Raw genomic sequence first — 15,525 nt, forward strand, 5'->3', positions numbered from 1 at the left:
AATCTCCTTACCGCTTAGCGCCAGCGGAAATGCAAGAATTATCCAGTCAGCTCAATGAGCTGATCAGCAAAGGATTCATAAGGCCGAGTTCCTCACCCTGGGGGCCGAGTTCCTCACCCTGGGAGAGCTCCGATCTTATTCGTGAAAAAGAAATATGGATCCTTTCGGATGTGCATTGACTACCGAGAGCTGAATAAGCTGACTATCAAGAACCGATATCCCTTACCCAAAATCGACGATCTCTTCGACCAACTTCAGGGAGCCAGTTATTTCTCAAAGATAGATCTAAGATCAGGGTACCATCAGTTGCGAGTTCATGAGAATGATGTGCCCAAAACAGCATTCCGAACTCGCTATGGACACTACGAGTTTGTAGTAATGCCCTTTGGTCTAACCAACGCACCGACAGTATTCATGGACCTGATGAATCGGGTGTGCCGCCCTTTCTTAGACAAGTTTGTGATTGTGTTCATCGACGATATACTTGTCTATTCGCGGAGTGAGAATGACCATAAACAGCACTTAAGGCAGGTGTTGGAAACATAAAGGGCAGAAAAACTATACGCGAAATTCTCGAAGTGCGAATTCTGGATCAGGAAGGTGAATTTCCTTGGACACGTGATTAGCAAGGAAGGAATACACGTGGACCCTTCCAAGATCAAGGCGATTAAGAACTAGTCTGCACCAAAGACACCCACAGAAATCCGACAATTCTTGGGTCTCGCGGGCTATTATCGCAAGTTCATCCAGAACTTCTCCAGAATCGCTAAGCCCTTAACTACCCTGACGCAAAAAGGGGTAACCTTTAGTTGGGGAGTCAAGCAAGACACTGCGTTTCAAACATTGAAGCAGGACCTATGCAGCGCACCGATCTTGTCCTCGCCCGAAGGGACAGAAGACTTCGTTGTCTACTGTGATGCATCCAATCAGGGCCTAGGTTGTGTGCTCATGCAACGAGCAAAGGTTATCGCCTACGCCTCGAGACAGTTGAAAACACACGAAGTCAATTACACAACTCACGATTTAGAGTTGGGAGCAGTGGTCTTTGCGTTAAAGATCTGGAGACACTATCTCTATGGAACCAAGTGCACTATCTTCACCGACCACAAGAGCTTGCAGCACATCCTTGATCAGAAGGAGTTAAACATGAGACATCGACGATGGGTCGAGCTACTCAATGACTACGAGTGCGAAATTCGCTATCATCCCGGCAAGGCCAATGTGGTAGCAGACGCCCTCAGTCGAAAGGAGTATTCAGGGCGTAAGGTGAAGGCACTAACAATAACCATCCATTCCCATCTATCCGCGCAAATCAGAGAGGCTCAGCTGGAAGCCTTAAAACCCGAGAACGTGGCAAATGAGTCACTGCGAGGAATGGACAAGAACTTGGAGGTCAAAGGAGACGGAGCGTACTATTTCATGAACCGGATCTGGACCCCAAAGTTCGGCGGGTACAGAGAGGTTGTCATGAATGAGGCTCACAAGACGAAATACTCCGTTCACCCAGGTTCGAATAAGATGTACTTGGATCTCAAACAACTCTATTGGTGGCCAAACATGAAAGAAGAAATTGCTACTTTCGTGGGCAAGTGTCTGACTTATGCCAAGGTAAAAGTAGAATATCGAAAGCCCTCAGGTTTACTTCAGCAGCCGGAAATACCTGAGTGGAAGTGGGAAAGGATAACCATGGATTTTATCACCAAGTTACCCAGATCTTCGAGTGGGCACGATGCCATCTGGGTAATTGTCGATCGATTAACGAAGTCCGCCCACTTCCTGCCAATCAAAGAAAACTTCAAGATAGAGAGACTCACACGGATCTACATTCAAGAGATAGTTCGCCTTCATGGTGTACCTGCATCCATTATCTCCGATCGAGATAGCAAGTTTACATCGAGGTTCTGGCAGTCACTACAGAAGGCTCTTGGAACTAAATTGGATATGAGCACGGCTTATCATCCGCAAACTGATGGACAGAGTGAGAGGACAATTCAGACCTTGGAAGACATGTTGAGAGCCTGCGTCATCGATTTCGGCACGTCATGGGACACTCATCTTCCTTTGGTTGAATTTTCCTACAACAACAGCTACCATACCAGCATCAAGGCTGCGCCGTTTGAAGCCCTCTATGGCCGTAAGTGCAGATCCCCTATGTGTTGGGCTGAGGTGGGTGACACGCAGCTAGCCAGGGGTCAAGCCCCCGACAGCACTCTCACTGGTCCTGAAATTATCCGAGAGACAACCGAAAAGATTGTGCAAATCTGAGAACGACTGAAAGCCTCAAGTGATAGACAAAAGAGCTACGCCGATAAGAGACGAAAACCCTTGGAATTCCAGGTTGGTGACCGCGTCCTTCTGAAGGTCTCACCCTGGAAAGGCATGATACGTTTTGGGAAACGTGGAAATCTAAACCCAAGGTACATTGGACCGTTCGAAATCCTTGCTAGGATCAGTCCCGTGGCATACAAACTTCAGTTACGCCGAGAGCTCAGCAACATCCATCCTGTCTTCCACGTGTCGAACCTAAAGAAGTGTCTGTCCGATGAGACACTTGTGATGCCTCTCGACGAGATTGAAATCAACGAGAACCTCAACTTCGTGGAAGAACCTGTCGAAATCATGGATCGGGAAGTCGAACGAACGAAACAAAGTCGCATCCCGATAGTGAAGGTCCGTTGGAATGCCAAGCGGGGACCTGAATTCACTTGGGAGCGCGAAGATCAGATGAAACAGAAATATCCACATCTCTTTCCTAATCCATGATTTGTATTCTATGTTCGAATTTCGGGACGAAATTCCCTCTAACGGGGGGATGATGTGACAACCCGAAACTTTGTCCGTTTCCGTTACGCGAGTTTCGTTAATAAAATTTCGAATTTGTTAACTTTTCCGTCAAAATTTTTGGTTTAGAAAATAATCTAGTTATATTTAATTAAATTATTTACGAGTCGGAACCAAAAATCGCGCGGAAACCCAAAAATCTCGAAAAAATCAAGCATTTGCGGTCTAAATGGAATTACGACCGTAAACGTGTTTACGGCCGTAAACTCGTTTACGACCGTAAACCTGTTTACGGTCAGTAACGAGTGGACCCCCCCACCTCACCCCTATAAATACGATACCCCCACCTTCATTAGAACATTTCTGGCCAAAAACTCTCTCCTTCTCTCTCTAAGAACCTTAACCGTAAACACTCAAAACGCCTTCAAACTTCGGAAATCATTGAGAAACCACGTTTGGAGTCACTTGGGAACGCCTGGAAACGATTATCTCTTCGAAATCAGCAATTAGAACAATTTTTCTTGAGTTTACGGTCCAAGTCTTCCGAAACCGTAAACTCTGTTCTTGAGTTTACGGTCCAAGCCTTCAAGAACCGTAAACTCCTCCTCGACCGTAAACACCTTTTTGGTGGTGCTTTTGACTGAAAACTCACTCTCTTTGATTCGATCAAGTCCCGGTAACATTCCTCAACCGAATACAAGTGTTCTTATGACACTTTATTTATCGAAATCGCTAATTTAGATACATATATGTATTTATTTGATAATAGGATTTCGTTAATTGTCACGTGCAACAACTCGAGGATCTTCATTTCAGTCAACGATTTCATACAACAACTGTGAGTTCATACCCCTACATTTTCCGTATTTCTAATGTTTTCAGGGGGGAATACAAGCTAAACATAAATGTTTTCAAAACTTATGCAAATCTCATACTTTAACCCTTTTGTACTGTGTTGAGCATAAGGGACGTTTTCACAAAAATTTGCATAGTTTTTCGGACACGCTATTCACTATTCATGCAAACTATAATCGGTATAGTTTGGGATTTTCTAAACATCACGAGTACATAAATTTTCACCGTTAAACATATGCATGGAGATAGAAATAGTTTACAGTTACATCACCACTTTATCATGGTTTTTCATAACTGTAATTATCATTATATACGGTATACATACGGATTTTTACTACGGTAGAACGCTACTACACTACATGTAAACTAGATTGTACGATACTATGAGGCGCTACTTCACTACTGTACCCTTAGGTGTACAGGGATAAATCCTACCACTATATAACCAGAGTCTCCTGGAGGGAGAGCGTGAGATTTGTGAATAGATCTATTCGGGACTGACAATCCCACATCTGGAGTGCTAGCTACAGTTAGGTAGGCACGCCTGAGATGTACAAATGTCATTAACTCGATGCCTGAAGAACGTTGGAAAGGTCACTAGTCATATCAAGCATGGTTATACGACTCACATTATGTATAAATCACCTTTAGTTTACAATCTGACACTCTTCAACGGTTTTATTTATATTATATAGAACTAACACACAATACGTATACTGGCTGAAATCAGGGTTTTTAAACAGAACCGATTATGCATTGGTTTCACACACAAATACCTATACTTCATGATTAGCTCTAGCTAGTCACATGAGGTAGTATTTTCGCATGTCACTACTGTTTTCAGTAACGAACATTCATGGTTTTATACAAAATCGATAACGCTACTTACTCACTAAAGAAAATATCGGATTTTCTTGGAAACATACAAGACATTCATGGTTCATTACAAGACTTATAACACTACGTTTTCACTAAAGAAAATATCGGATTTTCTTGAAACTTTACAACTTTTGACTAGCTCATCAATAAGTTTTCATTACAAATTACCGCTTATGAACTCACCAGCTTTATGCTGATATTTTCAAACTGCTTGTATTCTCAGGAAATCAGTAGACAGGTACTTGCTGGATTTTGAGGAATTGAAGCGTTAAGAGTTTTTAAGTTTTTACTATACAAAACTATTGGATGTAATTTAAACTAAGTTTCAAACTGATGTAAACATTTTTACTTAAGTATTCACTGTAATGGTTGTGTTGCTATGATTGCTGTTATTCATTGGTTGTGATGCTATACATGACGTCCTTCGCCCCGGAACGTTTCCGCCATCGGTTTCGGGGTGTGACAGATCCATTACTCTGAAGACACGATTTCACATTTCACCATCCCTTTCTGAGGATGTTAATGAACTTGAGGTTGTATTCTAGTGGAGTTCGGACCATCTCATGATTTTTCATGTTGTTGACAACGATTGGGTATCTGTTTGAAGTCGAGGCAACAGATTAACCAGGAGTTGTAGTGAAGGTATCGAACTCGTTGACAACCGAGGTTAGACTTTGGTCCTTCATATTTTCAGATCCCTCGAACAAGTCTTGAAGTATGTCCCAAATCTCTTTAGCAGATTTCCACAACTTAATGTGCTCAAAGAGAGAAGGTGGAACACCAAACACCATTTCGGAAAAGTCAACCTGATCTGCATGCAACTTTTTGATGTCCTCAGCAGTGAAAGGTGCTTGACGCTGTTCATCTTGTCCTATGAGAGTTGCACCAGCATCTCTAACAGTTTTTCGAATTGGAACATGTGAACCTTCTTTAACGGATCTCCAGATAGCTTCATCTTTTTCTTTACCAAGTAAAAATCTTTCCATTTTGACTTTCCAGTGATCATACTCTTCAACAAATAACAGTGGGGCACGAGAAGGGCAACCCACGCTATTTGCTATTTGCGTTGAATACATTTGTTGAGAATTAGAAGCAACCATTGAAGTTAAGATATCTTGAGAAAAAGTGGTATATAGAATAACTTTTATCCTGAACACAGAAATGATAGAAATACCATGGTAATCTCGAATCAATTGTAATCTGTTCTTATGGATTCAAAGGACAGCCACTCAAGCTCTGATATCATTTGTGAGAACAAGAATATGATGCGCAGGGACAAGGTTTGAAAACTCAAACCTTGAGTTAATGCTTAAGATCAATGTCTTCTTGTAATTATATGTTCCAGGCAAGTCTGGTAATACCAGTCGAGACTTGAAGTGAGAATTCGACAAAGTACTCAAGTAATAAATGAAGAACTATGAGTATAATCAAGGTAAAGACAATAAATGAACAAGAAGAATGTTTTGAAAGAGTTTGATATGATAGAAAGGTGAAAGAGAGTTAATACGAGAATATGCTATCTTTGGAAGAACAATCCACACCATTCTTGTCATTAAATCACTCCTTAAATAGTCAAGGATGAGCATCGTACAAACCGATCAACATACAAAGTACTGGATAATCACACTACTTCTGACATTCTGATTATCCAAATAAACAAAAGAGACTTAGTCCTATGAAATGTTACATCATATAAAAAGACAAGAATAATTAATGCCTAAACAGACACTTGATCTAGGATCATTTCTTCATCTCGGAACTTGCTCCACTTCGAACACTGACTCCATCTCATACCACCAAACATCTCGGACTCAAGACTGACTTCAGATCTTCAAGAGTTAGAGATTGCTAGAGGTTCACTTTCAGGTTCTAACAATCTCCCCCTAAGTGAACTTAGCAATCTAGTCACCTTAGTTCGATTCTTCCTTGATAAACACATACGTCCGATACAACCAATCTCTGACTTCGATATACCACTGAAGCTGACTTATGACTTATGAATTTTGCCTTCAAGAACTAATCAAGAATAAAACCTGAGGTTCTTCACTAGCACATGACTTGAGGTTTATAACCTATCATGTTGACATATTCTATGCCCATTCCAGTTAAAGTTGGCTTTGCATAGGAGTTCTGAAAGTTCTCAATTGGTTGCATAACAACTTGGAAGCAATGGCAGGCCCTGTACTGCCAGGTGGCAAGAAGTTAAGATTGCATAAGTTCAGTCCATATGAGTTTGGATTTGTCATTATCCTTGTCTTGTGACTATGGTTTTGACGATTCACATGGATAAGAACACATACACCATAAAATCTAAGGGTCATAAGGTTCCTCTCCGATTCATGAAAATGATGGTGAGGAAACACTTCCACCAAGTAGATTTGAAGCAGATGGCAAAAGGTCTAAACAATTGAGACTATGATTACGGCATCCCTTTTCATAGTTCTGAAATTGTTTAGACACACATGCATGCTATCTAAGGAGAGGTGTATGATTTTGATAAAGTTATCAAAGCATCTCGTATCAGAAATCTGAACTTTGGTAAGGAAGTCAATAAAGTATTGATTTCTAGAAGTCCAGCTGATTTCTGAGTACATGTCAAAGCTAGTGGGAGCATAAGTGTTATGCTAATAATCATCATGTTAGTGGGAGCATGATAATTATTGTTAGTGTTGAAAGTTAGCAATGTTAATTATAGAAAACAAAAGTTTCAATTCGTGAGGCTGCAGGGATTGAAAAAGTTGTTTTGCTATAATTAAGGGAGAGGATATACTTCATTTCAGTTCTAAAGGCTTAGATTGAGACCTTAATCATCTTTAGTCAAGAATATATATATGAATTTCATGTTGGATTGGTTCAACTTAAGGAAATTCTATATATTGCGTTCTCAAAATTCGATTATGATTACGGCATCCCTCTTCATAGTCAAATTTTGAAAACATGACAAATAAAAATATTGTAGCAAAAGACTGGTCTAGAATCATGTCTTTATGTGAGACATCATGAATCGTGTACCATTTGCTTTGGGTACAGGATCGATTTCATGTGCTATAATATTTGTCATTTCTAAATTTTTCCAAATGCCCAGAGGCATTAAGAAGGGAAAAGGTCTAGAATTGGATACGACTAAAATGATTAAGCAATTGTCGAGTACAATCTGAGGTTTACCAAAGATTGGTTGCTCAGGGACAGTTGGAAGTATAGTGCTAATTTTGGAAGGACCATATTGACATATTCTGAAAAGAGGCATCTCTTATTCAGAAGTGATAGTCAAAATGAGAATATGGAGTTGTCTCCATAGGTGGAAGTTATCTGTGTAAGATTAGAAAACTTAATGCAAGAAGCATGTCCAAAGCAATGTACTTTGAATATGAGACTTAGTTTCCATGGAGTTGATCTCCATTGGAATACCTTATAATGACTGTTGACAAGTCTTTGTGACTTTGTACATATTCATTACAGGAGGGTCAGTGCATATAAGTTTAAAATCTAAACAGATTTCGATAAATGATAGGAATTTGAAATTCTCACATTTTTCGATAAGGATTTGGGAGTGTGAAATTAGAATCATTGAAATTATGTTCAATTGGTTTATTTCACATAGTAAGGATCATAGACAAACATAGAGTGCATACTTGGTGTATGGCAAAGCTATTGTTTAAGAAAAACATAGTGTACATGCTTGGAGCATGGGACAACTAGTGTTTTTAATTCAAGTATAAAGTTGATAAAACCGAAACAATGAATAATGAGTAATCAGTATGGTGATAAATAAAAGTGTTTATTTATATTCATAGGGTTTGATACCATATTTGATTCATTTATTCTTGTGTTTCACTTTGCATGTTTTGACTTCCAGAATAACTAAGTCGCTCTTCCTGAATGATTAAGTTATTCAAACCATCCACAGTCGGTCATATGTTGGAAGTAGATATGAATCAAGACTGTCATGGGTTGGTTTGTAGAGGTCCAAGTTGGTGGACAAAGTGGTGCTACAACACTCATGAGTGCTCATAAGTTCTGAGTATTGGATTCAACCCGCGCTCATTTGAATCACTTCATGGATTTTATCACGAGTGATCATGAGACGATAATATCTTATATTCTTCAAACCTAGAGATATGAGTTGTTACTATGAGTTGGTTATACATTGATTGCACGAAAACGCATTGGTAACTCGATGTTATAAAACGTGCCTTTGTGTATGATTCAACAAGTAGTAGAACAAGCCATATGAGTCGAAGTTTATCCATTCCTTTTACCTTCGGGATAAAAGCGATATTTGTGGGCCCCTCGATGATTTAAAGATGATACATGTGAGTGCTTGGCCAAGCCAGGACTGATTTGATTTGTTCAATCAGTCAGTCATCATGAATCGGAAATCGGGAAACAACAAATGGACAGAGAGAATGATTGATAATCCATGTCTCAGTCCATATGATATCTAGAATGGAGGAATATATGATCCCTTACCTAATGGACAAGTCATTGACAAAGGTCAGAGTTCATCGACAAGGTCAGAGTTCGACAGAAGCTTTTGAGAGCTACGATTGCTGGTCGGTTCCTGAAGTCATACGCAATAATAGTTTTAGACTTATCCAAGTGGGAGACTGTTGGATTAATGTTTAAGTCCATAACTATAATTGGTAAGACTTGACCCGACCCGGCATGGTCCATTTGGGTTGCATGGCATCATGCATTTGGATATACTATAATGAGAGAAATAACACTTAAGGTTGGTTAATATATTATAAGTTCTAATATATTAATAAGGTTATTTAATTAGTATTGATCAAGAATTAATTTGGAATTAATTAAGTGATCAAAAGGAGACTAATTAAATATATGGGTTGATTGTGTAAATCATTCATTCTTATATATGTGGGCTTGTGATCCAAGATTCCTTATGTTGGACTAAGTCCATGGGGTGACCCATGGATACTCCATGGAGGTTAAAATCCATGGAGCATAAGGAATGGGTAAAGTTATGAGTTACATGGTGTAACCCTAATAGCCACCATATAAAAGAATCCCATGGCTCAAGAAATCGTGCACTAATGTGTGAATATGAGGGCTAGACGATTTCAAGGAGTGTTCCATTTCTCTCAAGTCATTCCATGTGCATTTGGTGTTGTGTGAACCATTTGAGGTGTCACACTTGGGGCACTAGGCACTCAAGCTTCATGGAGACAAGCTACATCAAACAAAGGTATGTATTCTATCCATTTGATTACCCAAGTATCAAATATTGTATGCTAGATAGGGTAATACCTTGGAAAGTTCATAATTGCATGTATAATAGAGAAAACATAGATCCAAGGTATTTAGGGTTGCATGTACACTTAGGAGTGTTAGAATGCTCAAAACCCATCAGATCAGTGAATCTAGGATACTAGATGTCTGTGTGACTCCTGTATGTGTATGTGCTTATATGATTTGTATGTTGGGTGGCGCCCTTTATGCGAGTTTGGGTGGGGCCTGTTATACTCAGTGGGCGGGGCCCGATATGTTTGTTTGAGCGGGGCCCGTTATACTCAGTGGGCGGGGCCCGTTATGAGAGTGTGGGCGGGGCCCGATAAACTCATTGGGTGGGGCCTGTTATGTGTTTACTTATGTATGATATGTGGTATGGTGGGGAACTCACTAAGCTTTGTCCTTACAGTTTTTATTTTATGTTTCAGGTACTACTGGTTCCAAAGGGAAAAGCCCGGGATGATTGCAGAGCACACACCACCTCATTCCGCATTTTGTGATTTACTCTGATATAATATGACAATTGATACGTTTGTTTTATTTGGGTTTTTATGATTATGTTTTTAGGATATTGGTTTTATTAATTTAAAAATGAAATTTTTGGGTCTTATTTTTGGAACGGTACATAAGCCAAGTTAAAGTTTTGCCCTTTTTGGACCTAGGAGTGAAACCCTTACCTGTTGGAGATTCAAAAGGGAAACTTTATCCACTTAGACCATAGCATGGACCAAATATGAGCTTTGGAGCCGTTAGAATTGAAAAAGACGGCTTAATCCATTAAGTTGTTAAGAACCCAGCGCCCACAGCGTGGCCTAGGTCGCCACGACATGGCGACTAGGTTAAGACTCGTCTGTTTTGTCATTTAGTGGCCACAGTGTGGCCAAGGATGGCCACGACGTGGCAACCAGTTGGAGTAACTTTTGACTTTGACCAAGTTTGACTTAAGGTCATTTGGGATATTTTGAGTAGTAGATTGGGGCTTGGTCCCTGGGTGTTGTACAGGTGACCCGTAGAGCCGGTAGTTGCAGCAACATTCAATTATATCTTTCTGACATTGAGGTGAGTTTTTCTTCTCTGTACCAATAAGTCGAACACACCAATGTCGGCTCACTGGATTATGTATCCTAGTAAATTAGATGATATTATGCTAGTTATATGATAGACTGGTAGATCTGTATGATTACCTATATTTTGTGGTTATTGATTGTTATTGTATATGTCGACATGTTATGGTTTGTTGGGTTGAGACGGTCCTTCTTTTTGCTGAAGGCCAAGATACTCGGGGCGGTCTGGATATACTGAAGGCCTGTGAGGCGCTCCAGTCATGCTGAAGGCCCGAAGAGCGGTCCAGATAGGTTGTAGGCCCTACGAGGCGGTTCATTCAGGATGAAGGCTCGTATATGCAAGTTTTTATATGTTTGGTTGTGTGTGGTACTTTGGGGAAAACTCACTAAACTTTGGCTTACAGTTTAATTGTTTTGGTTTTAGGTACTTCAAAGGACGGGGGCAAGGCGAAGGCTTGATTGTGCATATTGTCCCGAAGTTTTATGAGATTTTATTTTGGGATACTCTGATTCATGTTTATGACTTGGAAACTATGTTTTGTAAACACTCATGGTTTTTGGATTGGTTTTTAAAATGAAAATTTTACCTTGATTTTTGGGATGTTACAAAAGCTTTGTTTGGTAGCTGAAAGGTCTGTTGTGACAGAAAGCTCTGTTTGTTGGCTGAAAGCGCTGTCAATCAGTAAGTAGTTGATGCATGGCATTATGTGATTGGTTGAAAATTTTGGCATCCCCTTCATGGGCTTATTATGGATGGGCCTAACCCAACATATTTAGGGTTTCCCATGTTTGCCAACAAATAGGCACACATTTCCATCAATATTCTATGTGTAGAAATTTCAAGAGAGAAAATCATTGTGAGGTTGAGTGCACATCCTTTAGAGTGTTTTTGTAAGCAAGAGAGTTTTGTGGTTTTGAGAGCTCACGTGAGGTGCCACCTTTTTGAGTGATTGTAATTGTTCTTAGAAGTTTAATAAAATCATGTCTCTCTCAATCTCCCCTGGAAGTAGGTCACTATAATGAAACCTCGTTAAACATTGTGTTCCGATTTTTACAGTTTCTTAGAAGTTTTATTTCGAAAGTTTCATCGAAGTTTGTTTGATAATTGTCTAAAGTGCTTAACTTTTGTTTTTTGTATTTTCAACAAACTGATATATGTGCTTGACAAGTGGTACCAAAGCTCTTTTGATTCTTAGCAAGTGATATCTGATTTCCCAACAATTGGTATCAAAGTAATGGTTGAAGATGGGAGAGTTAAGATCGAAAATTTCAATGGTCAAGATTTCGGCTTCTGGAAAATGAAATCGAAGACTACCTCTACCAGAAAAACTTACATGAATAATTGTTTGAAAGTAAACCTGCAGAAATGAAGCAGGAGGATTGGGATTTGTTAGATCTGCAGACACTTGGTGTCGTGAGATTATCCTTGGCAAATAATGTAGCTTACAACATTGTCAATGTGAAGACTACTCATGGGTTGATCAAGGCACTATCTAACATGTTAAAAAACCCTTAGAAGTAAATATGGTTCATTTGATTTGATATTTGGTAAATTTGAAGATGAAAGTGGGTGGCTTGGCGACTGATCATGTTAATGAATTTAAATTAATCATATCAAGGCTTATGTCTATTTAGATGAAATCTGAAGATGAAGTCATGGCGTTGTTACTATTATCATCTTTACCTAATAGTTGGTCTGGTACAGTGACAACGGATAACAACTCAGTTGGAGTGCTAAGCTGACATTCGAAGGCATTAATAATTTAATCCTTGGTGAACATGTGCATAAACGGTGTGTCAGAGAAGCTTCTAGTAGTCTTCCGAGAAATGAAGATAGAGGAAGGGATTCAAACAGAGGAGATGGGGCAGTGGAAGATCGAAGTCGAGAAGGATATGTGGATAGAACAACAGGAAGAACGTTACCTATTGGCATGGTTGCAGAAATCGAGATTAATCGGTGATTAATCGTGGATTAATCGCTTGGCGTTCTCCAACCGTCGAGGATTAAGGTATTAATCGGAAATTTAGGATTAATCGTGAAACATCCCAAAAACACGGTCCAAAAATTTCGTTTTAATTTAATAATAAAACCATAAACATCATACGTCATAGAAAACTCATAAACCATGTATCTCAAAATCTCATAAAATCTGTCAACATATTATAATCTCGTATAAAATATCAGAGTATACTCCCAGGCTAAGAAAACTGCGGTGTGTGCCATGCAATCACTCCGAGCCCTTCCCTTTGCTACCTGATGTACCTAAAACCAAAACAGAAACTGTAAGCACGAAGCTTAGTGAGCTCCCCCCAAACTACCACATACCAAACACATAACATATCACATAATCACATAACTCTAGGACTACTCCCAACTGCATCGGGACGAATCCCATCATCGGCTTACCCGACATCGGACTCTTGCCCAGCATCGGGCTCACCCCGACATCCGACCGCATCGGGCATCGGGCTCACCCCGGTATCGGGCTTGCCCCGACACATACACAACATAACATATATCATAAACACATAACATAATCACATGATCTGCATCGGGACCTCCCCGGCATCGGACCAAAGTCCGGAACATATAATCACAACATATAAGCTAGCATACATCGGGCTTACCCCAGTACACATAACACATAACATGCATGAATCACAAAGACATCAAGCATACATAACTACTTCTCGGGACCGCCCCGACATCGGACCGAAGTCCGGAAACATACTAACTGCATCGGGCTATCCCCGACATCGGATTGAAATCCAGAACTACTATTATCCAAACAGGCCGGCATTGTGGCCGTAGACCCGTTACTACTGGAGGGAAACTCACCTCGCGTGTCTGACTGCTGAAACCCAGAGTGAGAATTATCTGGCTGCTACTCCGGCGACTCCCCGACTATAATTCCCACAATGACACTTAATCAAAAACTGATAACTAAATCTCAGGGTGAAGTGACCATTTCACCCTTGGTCAAAATCAATATTCTGGTCAAAGTCAACATTCTGGTCAAAGTCAACATTCTGGTTGACCTGACTCGCCGAGTTGTCCCGCCAACTCGCCGAGTCCCAATTCTTTCATCTGCCCTCAACCCGACTCTACTCGTCGAGTTTAGCAAGAACTCGATGGATGCTCCTTCAATCATAACATCGGGACAATATTCATCCGACTCGCCGAGTTGCTCCTGAACTCGTCGAGTTTATCTTCATCATATGCTCGTGTCTAGTCTGTGACTCGCCGATTTGTATGAACAACTCGTCGAGTCCATCTTCATAAGTTGGGAGATGGCCTTGGACTCACCGAGTACGTTCCTGCACTCGCCGAGTCCCATGGTTTCCAGATCCATGGCTTAGTCCATTTCATGGAGTCCCTCCCCTGGACTCATCCAAACCCCTTCTAGACTAAATTGGGTTCCTCTGAGTCGTAACAGTTTTGGGAACCAACTCACGACTCGCCGAGTCCCAAGAACGGCTCACCGAGTACATGCATGTCCAAGTCTATAATTCGATTTCTGATGTGCAAAAACTTTTCCAGGAGGTAGATCTAAGCTCCTAAGATCGGTATAACACGTAAAGTCATGAACTTTACGTTCATGCATGGGACTTTTATGCTCAAAAGGCCACAAATGGGGGTTTATTTCATACTTGGGGTTCTCATGGCCATAAAGATGGCACCTTTATGTCGTGAGGACCCTCTAAGGTTCCAGATCTGAGTGCAATTTGACTTGGGACGTCCAAGTCTCAAAGATCAAGCTCCTTGGACCCAAAAACCTCATAAAGATGACCACAAGGAGATCTAAGAAACTACAAGTCAAGTATGAGGCTTGATTACCAGAAAGTGAAGAGAAGCTGATGTTGTTCTTGGATCTACAACTCCTCTTGAAGTCCTCCTTCTTCCTCTTCTTCTCACAAGCTTCAAATACACCAAATAACTTCCAAAATCACAAAGAAAGCTCAAGTTCACTTATGGAGGATTAGGGTTTCGGGAGTACTGCTCTGGAGGTGATGGAGGCTGGACAAGAGGCCTATAATGTTGCTTAAATAGGGTGTAAACCCTAAATATTAGGGTTTCCCCCAGACTGGCCTACTAGTCGAGTCATGGCGTGGACTCGCCGAGTAGATCACTTAAACCCGCGTCCACACCTGGCATCTACTCGACGATTTAGGGCTACAACTCGTCGAGTAGCTCTTATAAAATGACTTTTAATGAATTAAATACGTACCAGAAACGGGACGTTACAAATCGGGTTTGGCGGGATTAATCGGTTAACAAAAGTAAAAAAAGTCAAAAAAAGAAGTCAAAAAAATGTCAAAATTTTTTGAAACAATTAAAAAAAAAAATCAAAAAATCAACTTTTTTTTTACTCCAAAATTTTCAAAATTTCAAAATTTCATATATTATACCAAAATGTTCATATTTTATAAATTTCAAATTATAAATTTTCTTATTTTCTACTTTTGAAGTACTTGTTTTTCTTAAAATATATTAATATTTTATTAATTTTAATATTTTATTAATAATCTATGGTTCCCGATTAATCTCCGATTAATCCCTGCCAAGACTGATTAATCCCTTAACACCAGTCGACCGTCGAGCTACCGTCGAGCGATTTTTACAACCTTGCCTATTGGAATTGCAAAGAGATTGGTCATGTCAAAAGTCAGTGCCCAAAGCTCATGGAAGATAAAG

Source organism: Lactuca virosa, chromosome 5 (genome assembly GCF_052849685.1).
Source record: "Lactuca virosa cultivar CGN04683 chromosome 5, Lactuca_virosa_CGN04683_v6, whole genome shotgun sequence".
Lineage (NCBI taxonomy): Eukaryota > Viridiplantae > Streptophyta > Magnoliopsida > Asterales > Asteraceae > Lactuca > Lactuca virosa.